Source organism: Carassius auratus, unplaced genomic scaffold (assembly GCF_003368295.1).
Source record: "Carassius auratus strain Wakin unplaced genomic scaffold, ASM336829v1 scaf_tig00215912, whole genome shotgun sequence".
Classification (NCBI taxonomy): domain Eukaryota; kingdom Metazoa; phylum Chordata; class Actinopteri; order Cypriniformes; family Cyprinidae; genus Carassius; species Carassius auratus.
In genome coordinates, this window is record NW_020528306.1 from 1,616,393 (window position 1) to 1,638,234 (window position 21,842).

Consider the following 21,842-nt stretch of genomic DNA (forward strand, 5'->3'; position numbering starts at 1 on the left):
GTTGAACCTCTTGTTGTTTACCAATAAGTCACCATACAGTAGACGTTGTTGTGTCTGTGTGTTCGCCGAGCACCTGCGATGACACAGGCATGTTTCTCTTGGCTTTGAACATGTTCTCCCTTCTTCGCAGTGACCCTCCTTTTCTTCTCAATGTTTCACCCACAGCTGTTTGTTTTTGTCATCTAATTTACAAATTGTATGCACACAAGTAGACCTTTTGTTCTCCTCGTCAAAGCTGTCATTTATGTGACTAGGCTATGGTGTGGGTTGTGGACATTTCCCTGATTTCCTCATTTCTCACTCTGTCTTTCACCCTCCCACACTGTTTTTTTTTTTTTTCATAGTCTAATGTGGTGACATCATTTCTAAATAGTTTTAAATTACTTTAATTTCAGTGTTCGTAGATGTCTTTTTTTTTCAGGTTATTGCCAATGCATTATTTCTATTTTTCATTTTAGGTTTTCCATCTAATATTTATATTTTATTTCATTTTTATTTAAATGAATGAAAAATGTTTTTAATAGTATGAGTTTTAGTTACCAGTATCCCACTGTTTGTAATACATTAATGTTAATTTAATGTTAACTTAAAATATAAAAAATGTATTACTGGATGTAAAAATTTAACCAAGATTAATAATTGCTATAAAATGTATTGTTCATTGTTAGTTCATAACACCTAAAGGGTTAACTATTATTAACCAATTGAACCTTACTGTAATTGATTTCATGAATTAGACCTCTGGGTTTAATGAACAATGTGTGAATGATAACACATAAAGTTAAGTTGCAAAGGGCTCAAACTAGGCAAGATGGTAGGTGAGGATGCACGAGTACTTTGTTTGGGATGTTAGAATCACTAACAGATCCCAGAGACAATTGTTTCATATTACCTATAAAGAGACATGCTGGGTATTCTCGGTGTTAGAAGGGCAAGGTCAATGTAACCTTTCTTGTTAGGACAGCCGTAGTCAAACATAATAGACCTTTTAAATGCATGGTATCTAGAGGCAGTGCATCTATGGCAGGTTTGTTTTCTCAGCTGCTGGACACAAGAGGGGGAGGGAGGACTCATGTTTACACTGCGCCAACATACATTGAGTTCTATACGTCCATAGGGATTGAGGTATTACTGTAAAGTTAGTTAATGTAAAGTTACTGTAGAGTTAGTTAGTTAATGTTAGGGTTTTGTCTGTAACAAACAGATATTTTGGTGCCGCTGTTGGTATAGAAATTACACACTTCATCTTTAGGTGATGAAACTTAGTTTGACATAACAAAGAAGCTGTGTAAATTTGTCGGCTTTCACGTCACGTCTTTGTGCCTACTATTTCCATCTCCACGACTGATTCCCCAATCCCCTCTATTAACTCCACCATATCTCAAGTCGAGATCTTTTTAGTACACATAAGCTAATGTTGGGTGAACAGATGTATCTGTTTCACTAAGTGACATTTCATCGACTTGCTGTCTGGTGCAGTCTGCTTGATTATGCACATGTATGGATCTGTCCGTACTCTCCTGTTTTAGGGACCGGCTCACAGAGAACATAATCTGAGACTAGAGATTGAGCCCATGTCAAAGAGTCAGTGTATCACCTTCAGCTGCTTGTTAAACAAGGACAGGGAGATTTTAGCATCTAAAAGGGGGTTCATTGTTTGAATGATTAATTTTTTTTAGCCCAGTGTCCTGAAGCTAGGTTTTGGCTAAGGGTGAAGTTTGAGTTTGGTCTACAATGTTTAGATCCCAGTCCTGAACAATACTGGAAATGTTGTCTTTGTCCAATTTTTTTTTTTTTTTGACTATATCTATTAGGGTTGTACATGAACAGTGAGAAAAAATACGAGATGGAAGGAAAAAATATATTTCAATGTTTTTTCTCGCAAGTTTATCGTTGGGTAATTATACTGTATATAAATTGCAGGCATCAGGAAGCCACTATTAATATGTGGAGCATTGAAATCACTTTTGAAATCACGGTATTGAATTGAATTACAATCGTTTTTTTTCCCTAGTAGTAGTGAAGTTCACACTCGCATGATGCCTTTCGAAAACCTTAGGCCGGTGACACACTGGCATATTGCACCTGTCAAACATAGTCTATTTTGCCGTCAATACTGGTGTCCTTTATCAGTAAGCTTAATATTTATGCTCAACATGAAGTATATATATTGTTGTCGTGAAGACAAGATCCTGGTCTGTCGGCGGCCTCCCTTTTTGTCACCTACAGCAGCAGCGCGCCATCGCTGTGTCAGGCATGATTCTGGTGTGTAAAGACCATGCCACGCTCACGCCACGTAGCCAGTTGCAGGGCGGGATTTGCGCTGAACGCGGAGACTTCCGCAAGTTAATATGTTCGTTTGGAAACACGAAAATGTACCTATGTTCCAAATACAAAATATTGCATTCAGTCATTCGGTACACACGTGCACCGTACCGAAAGCCCTGTAACGAAATGGTCCGGTACGAATACACGTACCGTTACACCCCTAACAATTACACACACTCTGTGTATACTGCGCAGTAGCAGTACTTACCACACATTTCACTAGATTAGATTTTTGTCAGTGGTGCTCAGGATCTGAAAATAATTCACCATTGTCCTATTAGTCAACTTCCCTTACTCTGTTAATGTGGTAATTGAAATGTTATGTACTGTAATGTAACAGGCTACCGCTTGCAGGCAGCTAACCATTTTAACCATCTTTAGTAGAGCACGTTATTCGTTTTCTGTGCCTTTCCAAATTCGGATTCACTATTTGGGCACATCATTAATATCTACCCAATTAAAAACACAAAAGCCAGAAAAACCATGTTGCAGTTAGGAGTGTTTGACGCTTGAATTGCTACAAATAAATTTCTTACTTTTTCATCTTCTTTTCTAGTACTACAACAAAACTGATTTAGCAAGGATTCTCTTTTCAGAAAAAAATATAGTGAGCTATATAATATATATGAGGCCCTTAAATTCAAGTATTTTTTCTTAAGTGTAACAGTTAAAACTTTAATTTAGACTAATTTATCTAGTTCTTGATATTTCTACCGGAAAATATGACAAAATCCTGATTAAGAAAAGGTTTTTTTCTTTTTTTCCTAGTGTATTTGGTTGTAGGTGATCCTGACACACGATCACAGTCAGTGCTGCTTTTATAAAGGGCAGACCCTCCCTTATATGATTTATAATTCACAGAAGTCTTGCCTTCCCCATGGTGACGAGTTTACCCCGATGCCACTGAAACTAAGAGGTTTATTTCACCTGAAATACAGAGCCAATGTCTGTTTACTGCCATGTGTCATCATTTATCATCCTGCAACAGCGTAGATACCCTGAGATCTACCACGTTCAAAGTCAAAGGGCTTTGACTGTTTTGAATGCCTACCCTGAGGCAAAGTTTATGGTGGGACAAAAAAAGCCCTGATAAAAACAATAATGGAGAGAAAGACACAGGGTAAAAAAGCAAGTATAACCCAAGCACCCCAGGCCAAGTGTTGTGCCGTCTGTCAATGGTGGAGCGTGGTTTTACGAGGCTGTGGTCAGACAGCATAAAAAGCCCAGAAGCTGTAAAACTGCCAAAGAAATCACCCTCTGTGCTTTAATAATGCCAGTTATGCACAGACTCTTGTGCAAGAATAACAGGGAATGGTGTGCATTCTTCCACACGAGACCCTCCACAGGGCAAAGGTTCAAGGGGACCCAATGCTCGTGGTTTCAAAGAGAGAGAACATCTCTGTTTCCAAGGTTTTCCTTGAATGTGGCGGCAGATGAAAGTGAAACTCCTCTTTGAGAAATCTGCATCAGCACACTAGGATGTCTCCAGGTTTTTATGCATCCATTTAACTGTACTGAACGCTTTGTCCTTCATCAGTTCACTTGCGTCCTTCAACATTTCTGGCCTCATTAAACACTTTTTAAGCTTCTCAGTATTTATTGATAGGATATAGTAATCTCTGAGATTTGAGACTTGTAAATAAAGTAAATTTCCAGATGTTGGAGTGAAGTCGCTCTTGTAGAAGACATCAGCCAATATGAATTGAACGTTTACAGTTTTAGAGTCCTAATTTAATATTCCTCCTGTTGCATTAACAATGGCAGGATACAGGGGCTCCAGATGGGAGCAGAGTGAGCAGTTTTGACAAATAGCACACAATTCTTATCTTGTTACTTATTTAAAGAAAAAATTAGATCCACAAATCATGTCTTTTGTAGTAATAAGTAAATCCTCTGCCAATCAAAGATTTTCCAAAGACTTTTACATTGTTTCAAAATATTTCAATTTCAAATAAATGCTGTTTCTTTATACATTCTATTCATCAAAGAAGATTGGCGTAATGGCCGAATATTTTAAAATACATCTATTTTAATTATAAAACCATTTCACAGTATATTATACTGTATAATATTTACATTTTACCTTATTCTTGGTCAAATAAATGCAGCCCTAGGGAGCATAAGAGACTTCTTTCAAAAAACAAAAAAATCTTACCAACCCCAGACTTTTGAACGGTAGAGTATAACAAATTAATTGTTATCAAAAAAATTAAATGTCTTAATTGTCACGTAAAATGGTGACAACAAGGGGGTCATTTAAACACTTAACTGTTCATCATGAAAAGACAAGTAAATAATATCATTCCATGTTGCTGAAATGTCAAGTGCAAGGAGTCAATAAATCAGTATTTTAAAATAACACATTCACTAGCATTTTGTCGAAATGCTAGTGTTTTTGTAAAACAGAATGTCAAGCAGTGACAGCAGTGTGACCTGTTAAAACATTTTTGTATTTCTTTCTATATTATGTAAGTATGTATATTATTATAAACTAATTTTATTTTAGAAATTACATGGAATATTTGTATTTTTAAAAAATCAATTTTTCTATTGAGACGAGACAAGTAAACGGCTAAGAATGTAAATGGTTTAAATTAAAATGGTTAAAAACTGAAACCAAAAGTTGACCTTTACAGCACCTTAACAGTTTTGAGATTAAGTTCATGTTGTTTGTCAACTACCATTTATTAAATGGTAAAATTTTAACAAGGTAAAAAAAAAAGGGAAGACCCTCCCTTATATGATTTATAAAAAAAAAAATTCCAAATCCTAACAGACCGATCTATCTGACTTAAATATGTATTTTTAGAATTTTATTTTAGACCCATTATTCCAGGCATGTTTGAAGCACACACACTGTGTGAACAAAAGGTGAAAGAACATGTGGCCTTTTCCTGTGTTTGTGGAACATGTCACTCGTTTCCTACTGTATGTGATTTTACTCCAAACTGTCACTCAGTCTGAATTAATGTAAAACTTTGTGACAGAACATTGTTTGTCTAATTGAAGGGAATTTCCTCATGTACAGGATAACACACACTGTCATATTTCAGTCCCTGTTTTAACAAAAATTACCAAACTACTTTTTTTTTTTTTTTTTTTGCTTATTTTTTATGGTACTGTAGGTGTTTGCAAAGGCATCTAAAGCAATAGCTCATAAATGAAAATTCTGTCTTTAATTACTAAACCTTATTTTTTTTTAAACTTATAGAACTCTGTCGAACAAAAAAAAAGAGAAATGTAATATTGCATTTGCCACTTGTATGTTTCCATACTATTACAATGAATAGTACTAAAGCTTTCAAGACTAAAAAAGGACCTAAAGGCACATACAACAGACACAATAGAATTATCGCATAGCTTCAGAAGACATGAAAAATGGAGCACGGGTTGAATGGACCTCTTTTATGATACTTTATGGTGCTTTTTGTCATTTCAGAGCTTGACAGCCCACGTCCCCGTTCACTTTCTTTATACTGAAAGAAATATTCTTCAAAAATCCACCTTTTGTATTCTACAAAAGAAAATCATACAGGTTTGGAGTAACACGGGGCTGAGTAAATAATGACAGAACTTTAAGTTATGGCTGAACTATCCCTGTAGATGCAAGCATTGGTTTGCCTGTGGCTTGTGTAGAAATAACGGTGGAAGGGTGTGTCTGTGTGTGTGTGTGTCTGTGTGTGTCTGTGAGCCCTCTTTCACTTTCCACAAACAGAAACATAATCTCAGCACCTATGAGTCACTGTACTTCATTACCCTCCACATTGTCCTCTTGCTCGCTGTCCTCCCCTTCATAGGAGAATGTTGGGGAAGTGATAAATTCTGTTTGTCCTCTCTGCAAACTCAGAGAGAGAGTCTGAATTGTGTTTCTTTGGACTTTCATTGAAAGTATTTTTGGAGACGATCAAGCATTTCACTAAGATTACCTTGTTAAAAGTGGTGGGATACTTTACCGATGACTAAAACAGAGGCGATTGAGAGGTATCAAGGCAAAGGAAAGCTCTCTTGATCTAAAAGTACATCATTTTTCATTAAGCTCCTCACTCTGTTTATTTGCGTGCTGCTAACTTTTCCATGGCTTTAATGGACACTGCATGAAAGAGTCTTTCATGTGGAGAGAAATGAAAAGGCAGCGGAAAACCAAGCACACACTCGGCGCAGAGTGAGTGCATGTGTGGAGCGGTGCTCCTGGAGGGAGTCTTACAGTGGACGGGACTTCCATATGGCTCACAGAGGCAAGTGTTTTAATGGTGAATGATGAATTTTGGGGTTTTCTGTGTGATTTGGCCCAAATTACAAAATAATGAATTCTGGGTCGGAAAATAATAAGACCTCGAGCAAGTGTTGAAAGCCTTGTAGACATTATCACAGTGTTTTCTAGCTTGTGATTTCAGCAAACATCCATTTTGTTGTGTTCCATCTGTGTGTATTTGTTCAAGAAGTGATGTTCATCTTTGCTTCCTGCTGTCTGGTGTGCAGGCTCTCACACTCTTATGTACAGTATTACAAAGGTCGATGACGAATGTTAAAGATAAGTTGCAAATGTATTTTAAAACACATCAAGTTCTTAAAAGTATATTATTTGTTCATTGGTTTTGAAATCTAAAGTTTAAATTTAAATCTAAATGTGATGTAATGGACCCATCTCATGAAACTGGAAAAAATCTTAATCATAGTATAAAAAAAATATTAATTTATAGAAATGTCATTATACCACATGATATTTTGCAGCTTGAACTAACCTTGCTTTGTCTAATATCTGAATAAATTGTCAACATAGTGTCTGAAAATATTCTCATATTAAAACTTGACAGAATGTGTTCAAATATTATTATTCAGTGAAGCAGATTTTTTAAAATAGTTTTTCTAAGAAATTAAAATAAAATATTACATTAAACTTTTTAAGGTTTAAGAGGTCATATAATGCGATTGAAATTTTTCCTTGTGTTACAAGCTCTTGGTGCATAAAGAAGGTCTGTAAAGTTGCAAAGACTAAAAGTCTCAAATCCAAAGAGATATTCTTTATAAAAGTGAAGCGTCAACCACTCCCTCCTAAAATGGCTCATTCTAACATGCCCACATGTCTATGTCATGATGTGGAAAGATTTGCATAACGCTGCCCAAATGTTCACGAAAAAAAAAAGGTGTAACTTTTATTCTGGCTGTTGTTGCGCTGCCATGTCGTGGAGTTGCTGTGTGTTTCGTTGTGAAAAGCGAAGCTACTTTGTTTGGCCTTCCAAAAGAGGACACAACTAGAAATCAGTGGTTAAGTTGTATTTACAAAACTGTTCAACCAAAATATTCAGATGTGTGCAGCGCATTTTTGTGGAGGATGAGGACGGTTTTCTGAACCAGTAGCCTATATACTGTATCTATAAAGTCTGGCAGTTCCAGCTTTGCAAGGACAGTCTGGTGCTTCTGACTCACAGCCTGTAGTAAGTAAGTTTTTTTATATTTAAATCTTTTGCCAGTTTTGAGGAGTGTATAGTAGGCTTGTTGTTTGTTGTTTCTCTGATCATGAAGGCAGACATGGTTTTATGTATACATGGTGCAATACACAACGCAATGCATAAAAGACAGTATAAGTCATTATAATCAGTAATTATGTCCCCAGTGGATACAACAAATGCTTCGTTTGTAATGCGTTTTAATGGTTTTGTCTTGTCTAGTGATGTCCAGATCGCAAACGAATCGTTCTATTTAACCAGATCTTCTTAGTGAACAAAATATACACAAAATAATCTTCTTTTTAGTAACGTCATATGACCCCTTTATATTCAAGTTATTGTATGCATGCATTTTTTTTCATGTATTTTTTAATAAATTAATTGATAGGACAAAAAATTACACCAAAACAGTCAAAAACCTACTTGACACTAAAATCCAGTCTTCAAATTGCTTCTTGGGTCCAGCCAAGTGACAGAAACCCCCGTTAAGTTTTTTGCAGAGTGATGTATTGTGAGAGGGTGTTTTCCCCGGATAGCTGATCACCTCACGTCACTTTCTTTTCTGCCCTGTTTTTGACAAGAGGAGTGGACTTGGGCACAGCGGGACTGTTTGTTCCCTGTGTGGAAACGTTTTTTTGCCATCCCGAAACAATTGCCATTCCCTGAGGCAAATTGAGTGTGGAGGAGGTCTTTCGTCTCCCCTCTATCATTTATGACTTTAAATTCCTCTCGTCTTTCAAAGGCGGTGGATCCGATGATCTTGGGTGGGCCCTTGAATGGCTCTTAATGACAGAGCGGAGACAGAGGCGGCAACGCACCCGCTTATCAGCCGAAAGTGAGAAGTCTTTGCTTTCCACCACATTAATTCTTCACAGCAGATTTGAGCTGGAAAACAGTTGACCCTTGCCACTTATTCTTCAGAGGGTGATGACTTTATTGGGTTTCTCACGGTCAAATTCCTGTAATTTAGCTTTTATTTGACACAGTTATTTTGTCCCGGGTTCTGGTTCTTTTAAGGCCTTGAATGGCCACAGAGCAGTCAAGAGTGAAATAGTTCCCTCTTTCAGTAATGTAGACAAATATAGTTCTTATTTTGGTTAGGCGGGGTGAAGCATCACATTTCCTAACCATTTTTGGAAAGGGGGTATTTAAATGGATCAAGTTGTTGATAAAGTTGCATCCATGAATATTGATTTGAAAATGCTGCTGATAATGGTTGTTGCTAACTTAATTCAATCTGGGGGGGGGGGGGGGGTTGGGTTTGGACGAACAGAGAAAGGGACGTGGCACAGGACGGAGGAGACTGTGCATCACTGCTCTATAGATCCTGATGTGATAATGGAGTAATAATAGCAGGCTTGCCAACACCCATCTCCTACCACATCACTCTTTCAGCCAGCTCTCTCTCTTTCTGTCTACGTGTCCCTCGCTCACTCCATCATTTCCCTTTTCCTGTTTCTCTCTCCATCTACAGCCACATCAGTCTGAAGTCAGAAATGCTAGAGTAAAAATCTGTTAATTGTTTAACTAAGTTACCTTACTATATAGTCAAAATTCCATTAGATTTAATGAAAAAAAAAAAAAAAAATTCCTGCAAAATAATATAGAAAATGTGTTTGATATTTGTACAGTTTTTGTATTTTATATAATAAACCGTCATATTTAACAATTTATAAAAACCTTATATTATATTCATTAATGTTTATATTTTATATTCAACAATAAAACTCATTTACTTTTACTATATTTACTAAACAAATACAATTTATATGCTATATATATTTAGAATATTTCCGTTGTTCATGTTTATTGCATTATTTCAGTATCATATTTATAGTAAGGCCAATTTCCTTAACTTTAATTAATTATGTGGACTTTTGCTTGCGTTATTATGGTAGTTATCATACATTTTTTAACATATGAAAGGTATATTAATAGTTCAAGTACACTCTCAGAAAGAAAGGTACAAAACTGTACCTTTTAAGGTACAAGTGGCCGTCGCTGGGGTGGTACCCTGAAGGGTACAATTTTGTACCTCTAGTCTGAGGTACAAAATTGTACCTTCCATCTTTGTACCATTTAAGGGGCAATTTTGTACCCCAAGGAACAATTTTGCAAAGAAGACAAAAAAAAAATTATACCTTATTAAAAGCATCCTCAGGATACGGTCTAACCATTTTGATTATTTTGGTGTCTGTGTGCATGCATAAATAAATAAATACCTTGGCTAACAAATAGACAATTTTATTTAGAAATGTTCTTTTAAAAAGATTTCATTACATCTCACAACAGCAAGCATGTCAAGAAAAAACTAGCTATTCAATAAAAAATTCAGAAAAACTCATCAAACAAGTAAAACAGCCTTATTACACAGGCTACATCAAGAACTGCACATTTTGACGTTTGCAGCAGTTTGTCTTCAGCAAGTGTATCTTGTGCTAATAAATAACTTGTCATCAACGTGGTACGTGTCTAATGCCTGGTAATCAACCTCTTCACCTGGCAAGAGGACAGTCCATTCATTCTCACATTTCACACAGTATGAATAAAAATGACGACAAAAAGAAACCGGAATTAAAAGCTTGCCACACGATAACCAGTCTGTGTCTATGTTAACAATGTACTCAATCTGAAAAAACAGTGGAACAGCTTCTGCATGCAGATGACCCACAGTAAACATCTTTAACACAGTATTTGACATCATTAAGCACTACTTCTGTTACTCGTTGAAGTTGTTTGCCTTCAAAATTGACATGGCTGTACTTCTTATTTGCTTTCACTGAATGCTGTAGAGCCACAGGCAAAGATCGAAATGGTGTGCTCACACAACATCCAGCAACTCTCTCATATTCCCCCAACATATTAACAGAAGACAATTCCCAACATTGTCTGTGTTGATGTCGATTACTTAAAGTGAATGAAATGTTAACAAAATTTCTACACGTGCTGGCAACCTGTTTAAAATATTGATGTTTTCCTTCAAATCTTAAACACCATAAAGAACGCAAAGATTTGCCTGGCAGATTTCGATCCCATCAACTTTGAAGACTGCACTGACTCTTCTTGTAAACACAGTTTTCCAGTCAGTGGTCTCCTGTACTTGAACAGTAGGATATGGTGAGGATGGTTCACTCTAAATGACAAAGCACAAAACAGATTCTGTATCAGTAAAATTTTCTCAGCAGTTGACTTAACTGATGGAGAGAAAAATTGACATGCATAAAGACTAAGATAATTAATTTTCACTCATTTGCATTTTGCCAAAATACAGTTTAAGGATTGCAGAGAAATTTAAAACTATATACGCACCTCTCCAAGCACAATGAAATGTTCAAGTTTCTCTCTGAACAAGGCTGGCAACATGAGAAGTGCTGCTTTAAAATCAATTCCTGGAACATAAAATGTGATACACAAACAAATATGTAAAAATCTATCAAAAGGCAAGAATTTAATAGGCTTAATAAAGTGCTAAATAGAGTTTAGGAGTCAATTACCAAGATGGTCTTCACAGAGAGATTCTTCTCTAGCTTCTTTGTGCAGCTTTGCTAGAGGGGATTTCCCTTGAGCGAGCCGTAGCATGCTGGATGTAATGTGTCCAAAATGTTCTTGAAAATGGCGGCTCAGTTGAACACATTTATACAGGAAACCAATTTCTTGATAAAGCTGCAGTTAATTGAAAGACAAGCATAACTAAATCAGAGAATTGTATACAGTTTTAGTGTGTTACATGTTAATGAGATTTTGTAATTTCATAATTATAATTTGCACACTAACCCCTGATGGACTCTTCAAGAATGGATATTTGTTGACGACATCTTCAACAGTCATACCAATAGTAATCTCCTGCCGCCTCCAGGCAAAGGTCCTCCTCATTCGATCTTTAACAATGTGAGTCTCTGGCTGTGTCCTTCTATATTGGTCCTGCAGGACTTTCACATGTCCCTCTATTGATGTAGCATCCTCTCCAACAGCATTAATCTCCTTGTGCATAGACAAAAACAAAACAGATAGAATTTTATTTCTAGAGATGCACCGAAATTTCTGTGCTGAAAATTATTGGCCAAAAATGCAATTTTCATTTTTTGGCCAAAAGAGAAAATGGCCAAAAATATGAGCTGAACATGTACACAGGTTTCACTCTCTGTCTAGCTGCTGTCACCGAACAGTGTGATGCTCCACTCAATATTTTGCTCCATAAAAATGTATTCCACTTGTGTGTCGCTCCACGAAATAACACGCTGACAGGAAATTTCTGTGCATCTAGAATTTTCTGTTTTGGCCAAGAACTTTTATTTTGGTGCATTCCTAGTTATTTTTAATTTTGGGCCGGAGAATAATGAAACTTTTTGCATCTTGTCACTTAAAGGGTTAGTTCTCCCAAAAATGAAAATTATGTCATTAATGACTCACCCTCATGTCGTTTCAAACCCGTGAGACCTCCGTTTATCTTCAGGACACAGTTTAAGATATTTTAGATTTAGTCCGAGAGCTTTCTGTCCCTCCATTGAAGCTGTGTGTACGGTCTACTGTCCATGTTCAGAAAGGTAAGAAAAACATCATCAAAGTAGTCCATGTGACATCAGAGGGTCAGTTAGAATTTTTTGAAGCATCGAAAATACATTTTGGTCCAAAAATAACAAAAATTACGACTTTATTCAGCATTGTCTTCTCTTCCGGGTCCGTTGTGAGCGCGTTCACGACGCTGTTGATTTGTTTTCTGGTGCACCCATGTATTTTTTTCTGAAACATCGAAAATACATTTTGGTCCAACAATAGCAAAAACTACGACTTTATTCAGGATTCTCTGTTCTTTCGGGTCCGTTGTGAGTGCGACTGACTGCTGTGACAGTTGACGTTATGACGCTGCTGACATGTTTTCTTTGTTACTGGGTGCACCAGAAAACAAGTCAACAGCGTCGTGAACGCGCTCACAACGGACCCGGAAGAGAAGACAATGCTGAATAAAGTCGTAATTTTTGTTATTTTTGGACCAAAATGTATTTTCGATGCTTCAAAAAATTCTAACTGACCCTCTGATGTCACATGGACTACTTTGATGATGTGTTTCTTACCTTTCTGGACATGGACAGTAGACCGTACACACAGCTTCAATGGAGGGACAGAAAGCTCTCGGACTAAATCTAAAATATCTTAAACTGTGTCCTGAAGATAAACAGAGGTCTCACGGGTTTGGAACGACATGAGGGTGAGTCATTAATGACATCATTTTCATTTTTCGTTGAACTAACCCTTTAATTTGAGAACAATACACTGGTAACAAGTGTAGAAATATTAATATTATAAAAATATGCTCTCACCAAAGGCCTTGTAATTTCTTTGCAACTGCTTTCTTCAGGTTGCAGAGACTTTTTTGAATGACCAAATTTCTGTTTAAGTCTTTTCACTTCTTCAACTTCAGCCAAAGGTGTCCGCTCAAATTTACTTCGGAACTTCAAAAAATGCAGGGAAAGCTGTTGATGGGCTGATATTACTATTGGCAAAAGAGAAAGTAATATTTAGACATTGCAGAGTTGCAGGTATACATAAAATAGCACAAATACGGTAAAGTAACGGTTTCAATACTGAAAAGACAAATAATTACATTAACAAATAAAAACACTAACTTCAGAATTTTATCAAGTTTTATTTAAAATATGTGCCATACCCATTACTTGATCATCTTAGTTGTCAATTCATACACTGTGGTAACCCAATAAATAATTATATAGTAAACATAAATAGTGATGCACCAAAAATGCTGGGCACACTGGGCTGAGACTGTACACTCTCCATGTAAAAGCTTCTGTTATCTTATCTGCTCAAGTTGTATTTTCTGTTGATATTTTTGACAAAGAAAATGGCAGAAATTTTAGAGCAGCTCTAATACATTGTTGCAGATCCAAGAAATTAATAAACTAAGCACTAGTAAAAGTACAGCAAAGCAAAATGTAGAAGCATGCATGGGAAATAACCTAGCTACTTTTAAGATTTGCTTTAAGAATAGCTCTCTGAAACAAATGAAATATTATTAAACAGCAATTACCTTGCTCCAGCTCTTGACTGGCTTTCTACAGGCACAGGTTCAAGAGTTAATGTCACTGTCTCCTTCATCTCCTTCATCAATCTTTCATCATTTCGATGAAATTTTGCTTGTTTTTTAAATGATCCCTCAAAGAGGAATGAAATCATTGACTCAGTCAGTCCGATGTCAACAGTCTCTCCATCCACATCATTGTCTATAACATAAAAAAGAAGTATCATTTAATTACCCATCAAACTGAAGCATGTACTAAACCAGTGTTTTTGAAGCTTTTCCTATTAACATTAATTGGATAAGAAATCAAATACACTGCTGGATAAAATATATTGATATTCTATATATTAAGTATGGGTAAAAACACAATGCATTAGTCTCCAACCCTGCTCCTGGAGAGCTACTGTCCTGCAGGTGTTCAGGGCTACTTGATAATTACAGACAGGTGTGTTGGAGCAGGGCTGGAACTGAAGTCTGCAGGACGGTAGCTCTCCAGGAGCAGGGTTGGAGATCCCTGCATTAGAGTGTTCAGCGCTTAATCCATGATGTTCACGTTCCCTCATTTGGGATATGAATAAAAAGACTCTCCGTGAACACACGTTACCGAAAAAAACATTTTAAAAGTGAGAGAGACACCTCCCCCGCTTACAAACATCTTAAATTAACGTTACTGTCATGTTTGTAACGAATAAATATTCTCTCAGATGCTGTCCTTTTACTTAATCACTTAAGTACACACAAAATGTCTGTGTGATAAGGAGTGCGTTGGGCAACTCTCCTGCTGCCCATTACAAAATGTTGTCATACTCGCAAAGGCGGGAAAATTTGCCTCAAAATGTAAAACGTCAATCACTAAGTAGCTACTGTACAAATGGTAATATTGCAAATATATTCCGTAGTGGCCATAGTTATTATTATTTAAGCAACAAGGTATGAGAGGCGGATAAAAAAAAGATCACGGATATCACCGGGAAAATCCTCAAGTACATACTTCAAACTTTTAAAAAATGTAACAGCATAACGTTACTCACCTTCAAACTTTTTCCTCTCCTCTTCAGTGACTTCGATACCAAATTGTATTAACTCCTTTATTAAGTTAGCGGTAGACATTCTAGTCAGCTCCATCCTGCAGGCCAACGAACGTTAACTTACACCAGCCAGTCTGACGCAAGCATTTTTAGCAGGCTAGAGCAGGGGAACATCAAGTTCAACAAAATTAACCGAACATGGCGTCCCACGTGTATAAATAAGATTATATAACATTATTCCGCATTTACCTGAGAAATATTAACTCCAAAACAGACTCCGCGTTGAAAACCGTGCGAGGTTCCGTCAGAGAACGTCCGCATCAATCGCCTAAACTGAACGGCTCAAGCCAAGCGAGGGAAATTTTCTTAAAGCGACATCAACTGTAACGTCTGCATGAGCACGTTTTGAATATAATTACTTGAGTATAATTAAATCTTGCCATTCCGCATTGTCCTTATTCCAAATGTCATTCAGCGTCTTAAAAATGTAATAATTCAAAGGTCAAAATTTAAAAGTTTTAAATTAATAAAAATACATTTAATAAAAAAAAGCTTTTCTGACTACTATAATATTACAACAACAACAATAACAACAAAAAAACCTTAACAGTTATTCAAAAGATTTAATTTAATAATTTCATTAGCTTTATTTTTTTTTTTTATTATTATATCTTATATCTATCTCATTTTACAGGTAGGGGACAAGTACACTGTTTGAAAATGTATTTTATACATTTAAAGAAATGTAATATGTATTGATGCTATCATGAGTTGAGGCACATTAAAGTAATAAACAAAAAAAAAAAAAAAAGAAAAACACATAGGCCTACTCTAATTGAGGCTAAACTTAAAATAAATATATATATATATATATATATATATATATATATATATATATATATATATATATATATATATATATATATATATATATATATATATATATATATAAAAATAAAGTAATTCCAAGGTACAAAAATGAACCTTTCACATCTGTATCTCAAAAGTTGTACCTTTATAACTCATTTTGGGACCATAATTGTACCCATAAGGACCTACTGTGTACCTTTAAAGGTACCATTATATTTTTTGTTCCCCTAGGAACAAAATTGTACCTCCACAGTACCTTTTTTTCTGACAGTGTAGAGTGGTATATTAATATTATATCAGTAATGAGATGAATCATTATAAAGTGTAAAATATGCAGACACCTACATCTGAAATATTATCACTGCATTTGACAGTGAATTTCTGTCAACCACAGCTGCAAACTTTTTTGACAGGGTGTTTGACTTATGATAAAAGCAGCAGGACAGAATTTCCTTCTTTCTTGCTTCCTTACACGCACCAGCAAATAATAAAACATGCTGTCAGGTCAGCGATATTCTTGATTATTTAGCTGTGACTCATGTCGTGTCTTTATAAACGTTTGTCGGGATATGTTATGAGGATGACTCATAATTTCTGTCATTTCTTTTAAAGGGCAGCACATTTTTTTGATAATCTCATGGTAATGTAAGCACATGGGCCTTTTCATTTCTACCTGTCTGAAACTGTTGTGACTTGTTTCTTTGTACGGTTTCTTAACAGCTTGAATGTTACATTTTAGTGACAGAAACATGGGTTAAAATGAGAGTAAGCAGACTTAGAATTAAAAAAGAAACATAATCCCCTGTAAATATAGCCATTTCATGCAATAATTGGTTTAGGCCTGATTTCCATACTGCAAGATGAGACTTTAAAGCATCTTTCCAGCGCTCAAATCCCAAAGCATTCCTTCCCTCCATTAGCTGTCTATACTCTAGAAACCATTATGCAGACTCTGCTTTTTCAAGAAGAGAGAGAAATGTGATTTTAATCTTATTCTGACGATTATCAGAGGAGCTCTTTTAAGGGAGCGGGGTTTAATATGCACAATATGTTATTTTCTCTCACTTTTGTTCTACCTCGTTGGAATGCTCTTCCATCTTCAAGCTGTTGCTTGAGCTTCTCCTTTCCTAGTCTGCTTTCTGATAGTCTTCAAAGACGGTATTGATGTCTTATTCGACCTTCTGAAAATCCCATCATGGCTCATGGTGTTATTTTTGATTGTATTTGAAGCCCGTAAATAATTTTGTGGTGTGGTTCATTTAAGCATATGTTTTAAAGGAGGGTTCTCCTATGTGTACCAAGGCTGCATTTATTTGATTAAAAAGACAAAAAACTGTAGTATTGTAAAATATGAATACAATTTAATTTAACAAATATATTATTTTCAAATGTAATATATTTCTGGGATGGCAAAGCTGAATTTTCAGCAGCCATTATTCCAGTCTTCACTGACACATTAACCTTCAGAAATATTTTTGGTGCTCAAGAAACATATCTTATTGTTACAAAAAAAAAAAAAATTCTGGAAACCCTTATACATTAATCTCAGGTTTCATTGATGTATAGAAAGTTCAGAACAACATTTATTTGAAGTAGAAATATTTTGTACCATTCTTAGTGTCTTCCCTCTGCTCATATAATACTGTATATATGCAATTTCGGACCTCACTGTATATGTTAGCTGTATGAAATTATTCATAAACCTTTTGTTTTTCTGTTTCAGTTGAGCCCAGGGCAGCTGAGTCTTCTGTTGGAGTTTCTTCTTCTTCTAGAGGAACCAGAGCTGAGTCTGTCCACGATGAGACTACTTCAGACCACTTCTAACCTACAGGCCCAGGATGCTGAGGTAAGCAATCCTCCTACACAGATATCCACCACAAACTGCCGCATGGAACTGTTTACTTCACCTCCAGACCTGCTCCCAACATCACCACTGCTCAGCCATATGTATATTTATCTCTATCGAGTCTGACTACTGCTTTGTGGTCTCATCAATTATATTGAACTATTGCTTGAAACAGTCAGGAAACTAAAAACGTCTGTTTTACAGCTTTTACAGCTTCATTCACATTATTACCTATCAGTGTCATAGTACTTCACTGTTGTTGAAGGTTGATCCCTTTTATTGTAATAGTTTGTTGTATCCCAATTTAATATGTAGAGATGTGTAACCATTTTTAGAAGTTTGGGCATGGAGAGTTCAGGAGAACAGCTTGAAAAAAGAATAATTATTTTTCATTGTATTGTGCACAAAGTGTTTTTAATAGCTTAATTTATTTTGCTCTTTCCCCTCCACACCTTTATAAATATTGACTAGAGGCAGGCTGAACTCATTTGTCATGTCTCCACCAACACCTCTTATGTTCACAGCTTAAAAAACACACCAATCCATCAGTCTTATCATTTTATGGCGCTCTCATTCTAGAGTTTGTATACTATAACACCACACCACTGACATTTATCATTTTACCCTACTGAATAAGTTGCATGCATTTATTTGCAAGTAATCTCTTCATTCTGTTTAAGATAGAGAGGTTTCGAAAATATCATATCTACTTGAATTCCCTGAAACGGCCTCTTGCTTGGGCATATCAGGCAAGCGCAAGTGAAGCTACGGTATCTGATTTCTATCAGATTATGTGGAGAGTTTTCTTCTTAAGACTTAGAGGGGTTTCAGGCCGAGCACTGCGCTCTTTGAAAAGTGCACGCTAGCCAAATGCTAACCTCTGTGGTATTTGCCTCCTGATTCAATTACTGTCCCGGCAGCCAATTAGGCCACTTTGTGATTCTTAGTCAATTCAGAGGAGGCCAGCTTCTGTTTGGGAGCAACATTTGGCAGGCCAGCAGTGACCTACCACAACGTTCTTGTGAAATGAAGCACTATTTGGCAGCATGAAAGATGTAAGATAATAGGAAATGGTGACCACAGTAAATCCCAGACTACCACAGTTAGTTTCAAACTGAGGCCCAATGGGAGGTTTTCGTCAAGTCCTTCCAGGAAAAACAAAAGTCCCTCTAAAAATAAATCAGGTTATTACTACCACATGCCCCTCCCTCCATCCAAACCACTCTCTGGCTTCTTTTTTCCTCTGCTGCTCCCAGGCTCCGACAGTCATCTTTTCTTTCAGACAGATTTAATTCTCCTCCCTGCTAGCCTTTTTCTTTTTTTTTTTCTTTTTTTTTTTTTTTTTTACCAACGTCACCATTTTGCATTTGTTTTTCCTTTTGTGAATTGCTGCTGACACATAATTTTAATGTTTTAAAATAGATGTGAATCATTATTAGCTGTGCATAATTATTAGCGCTGCATGAAGATTGCCTTTAATGTCACAATAAAGTTGAGAGGTGTGGTCGGCGCCACTTAGTCTGTGTGGGTCATCACTAGGCGTTGTTCTCACATAAGAAATGAATCATTGGATATTTCATAATTAGTGGTGCTTGCAACGGCAAGCATGGCCATTAATATTGCTTAAACTAAGGGTTAGGGATTTAAACAAACCCCTAACCCTGTGTATTAAATGCAACTAGTCATGACTCATCTACAGACATGAATTATGTCTCTAAGTGTGTGGCTTGTTAAAGAGAAGTGTGCTATTTACTTCTTTGAAGCAATCACACTTATAATTTTCAACTGGCATACAGTAAAATAGGTGGAAACATCCTGTAGACTTGCATTGATGGAGTGTTCTGAGCTATATCTAGAGATTAAAATATTACTTAAAACTGACAATGGGATCTTTTGACTAAATCTATAAAGGCTGGAATACACTACTCGACCTTTTCTCAGATTTTTCCCCCCTATTTACAGGCTGGAGAAGTTGACACTAGTTGGCGAATGTAAGAGCCACTCTTTAGATCTGACTTGACAGATTTAATCAAAAATCACATAGTGTATGATGGTCACAGACTCAGATTTTTTAGCTTCAGACCATGAATCTAACCAGTCGGAGGATATCAAACGTTTGATATTTGTCACACGTCAAGGTGCGCGTTTCTGGGTGAGATGGTAGTGATCAGTCGCTCACTGTATGTTTGTTAAGTTTTTCCACTGTTTACAAAGTGTATGATGCCCAGTGTTTTAAAATGTGTTCAGATCCTGTAGTGTTATTCCAGCCTTAAGCCGCGGTCACACTAGACTCTGAGCATGCAGAATCTCTTTGTACGCTGCAACAGTCGTGATATGACGTCATGCTCTGCAACGTCTTTTAAGTGTCTCTTCTTGAACACTTAAAATTCAACACATAACAAATAATAATACATCCTAAATTTAAAAACATAAAATCTGCTCGACTTTCCAGCAGCGCTGCAGTTTTAAATGTATGTTCTTTTAATTCAGCTGAGGTCATGCTCTGACATCCATCTGCTGTTGGGAACACATTCACGTGATGTGAATTTGCAGGTCAGAGTTCACCAGGCTTAACGCTGTGAAATTCGAAACTTTTCGACACAAGCTTTCTTGTCTGATGCGTTCGCATGCATATGAATGTAAATCATTGGAACAACAAAAAAAAAAAAGCTATGTGACTGCATAGCAGAATTTTGAAAACACTCAATAACAACTTATAATTTATTAACAACTCTATGCCACCTAGCATCTTATTGCACAGGCAAGCACCACTTTTTTTTTTTTTTTACGTTCTCTTTTATTCGCCTTATTTAAAATAAACCTGAAAAGTGATAACTGAAACTATCACTTGTTTATACTTGACACTATGGTGCATTTAGAATAATACTAGAAGGTCAAATTTAGGACATTGGTTTTAGGACATACGCCTTCAGTGCAGCATCCATTCCATTACACAATATAGTACTTCAGAAGCCTGCATATTTTTCAAGTGTTTTAACAGTATTTTGGATGGATTCCTCCTAGATTAAGCATGCCAATCAGGAGAGAAGAGCACCTCTCACTACTTTGTGCGTCATGTGTGCTGTATATTTCGTGCGAGCACAAGCAAAAGCATGAGGGCTAAGCATTGTGGTATGCTCTTTCATGTGAGGACTCGTGTGTGTGTGTGTATTGCGCGTGTAAGTGCGAGTACCATCTGTCGGTCAGGCACACAGAATACATTGTATTACAGCTATTCTCAAAGTCGGTCGGTCGGTCACAAAGTTCACACACACAGACAACCAGCCAGGAAGAGAGTGACTGATAAAAGGCATATCAGAAGTCTAGATGTGTCTTGTGTGTTCCCACAGCCAGGAGAATAATCAGCTGAATCATAACATGGGCTGCATGATGAGAGGTCAGATCACACCTGTTTCAGCTGAAAATCATTTTTGGGAATCGGAATCTAAACAATATGAAACACTGACAACATAAAACATTTGTTTGATTATCGCATATACTCAAGTATTTGTTCATAAAACCTGTGCATAAACACAAAACAAATATGATTTATCAGTTGGTTTGCCCTTTATTATAATTTATTTTAATAATTAATTGTTTTCTAAATTTAGGATAACGTTTCTACCTGAATGTATTATTTTTTATTCTTATTATCAATTGAATAACTAAGTAACTCTCAAAGTAAATAACCCTAAAGTAAGTTTTATTTATTTCAGGGTAGCAAAAAATTACAAGTTATACTGTAGCTTTATCTGGTTCTACATAAAAAAAAAAGAAAATAAAATTTTCTATAATTAAATATGTACACTACTATTCAAAAATCGTATGCTCTCCGAGACTGCATTTATTTCATAAAAATATATTAAAACATTAATCATGTGAAATATCATATTTTAAATAACTGCTTCTTGTGATGGTGAAGCTGAATTTTCAGCATCATTATTCTAGTTTTCAGTGTCACATGATCACATAAAAAAAAAAAAAAAAAAACTGGACACAGGTACTAAAGTCCTTATATGGTGATTTGGACATGTATTACAATTACCGCGGGGACGCCCTGTGTTGTTTAGAATAATCCTTTTATCTAAACATTAGACTGAGAATTATGTGTGTGAGAATAATATGCACCCGGACATTTTGCGTGGGAACTGTTGCTGTACACAATTATTAATGAATGAGACCTAACAACTGTAACCACTACATTAAAACTATCAGAAAGCACAATCAGCATTAACCAAATAACAGTAATTAAACTCCCAGATCAAACAGGGACTTCTGGAATGATCTCA

At 36.2% G+C, this 21,842-nt stretch overlaps 1 long non-coding RNA gene and 1 pseudogene across 1 annotated transcript; one reads left to right on the top strand and one right to left on the bottom strand.

Annotated features, from left to right (window-relative positions):
- The window catches only part of LOC113096362 (aminopeptidase O-like), an 80,530-nt pseudogene that overhangs the window by 44,268 nt on the left and 14,420 nt on the right, over positions 1-21,842 (top strand).
- Positions 10,004-15,221, bottom strand: LOC113096329 (uncharacterized). Its single transcript, XR_003288492.1, has 8 exons — positions 15,087-15,221; positions 14,841-14,994; positions 13,819-14,011; positions 13,094-13,266; positions 11,550-11,756; positions 11,270-11,438; positions 11,085-11,164; positions 10,004-10,908 (listed from the first exon to the last, which is right to left on the bottom strand). It is a non-coding gene; the product is annotated as an uncharacterized LOC113096329 (long non-coding RNA).